Source organism: Petaurus breviceps, unplaced genomic scaffold (genome assembly GCF_028583685.1).
Source record: "Petaurus breviceps papuanus isolate PSGF00001 unplaced genomic scaffold, PetGlider_PUasm1.0 38, whole genome shotgun sequence".
Classification (NCBI taxonomy): domain Eukaryota; kingdom Metazoa; phylum Chordata; class Mammalia; order Diprotodontia; family Petauridae; genus Petaurus; species Petaurus breviceps.
Window position 1 is genome coordinate 67,716,272 of NW_027186304.1, and position 214 is coordinate 67,716,485.

The following is a 214-nucleotide window of genomic DNA, read 5'->3' on the forward strand; positions in this document are numbered from 1 at the left end:
CTTCACCAGTGGACAGTATTCACTCTCTGTCTGCAGGACAGTCTCAGGAGCTCTTAATCAACAGCCAGGTTCCAGGACTTCTTCAACAATAGGACTGTCTTTCACCAGTGGACAAATCTGGCAAAACAACATCAAAACAGACAGATAAAGTACCAGCAAAACAGCCATGTCTCCTCAGTCCTTGGCAGCTCCGGGGGCAGGTCTCAAAATTCCA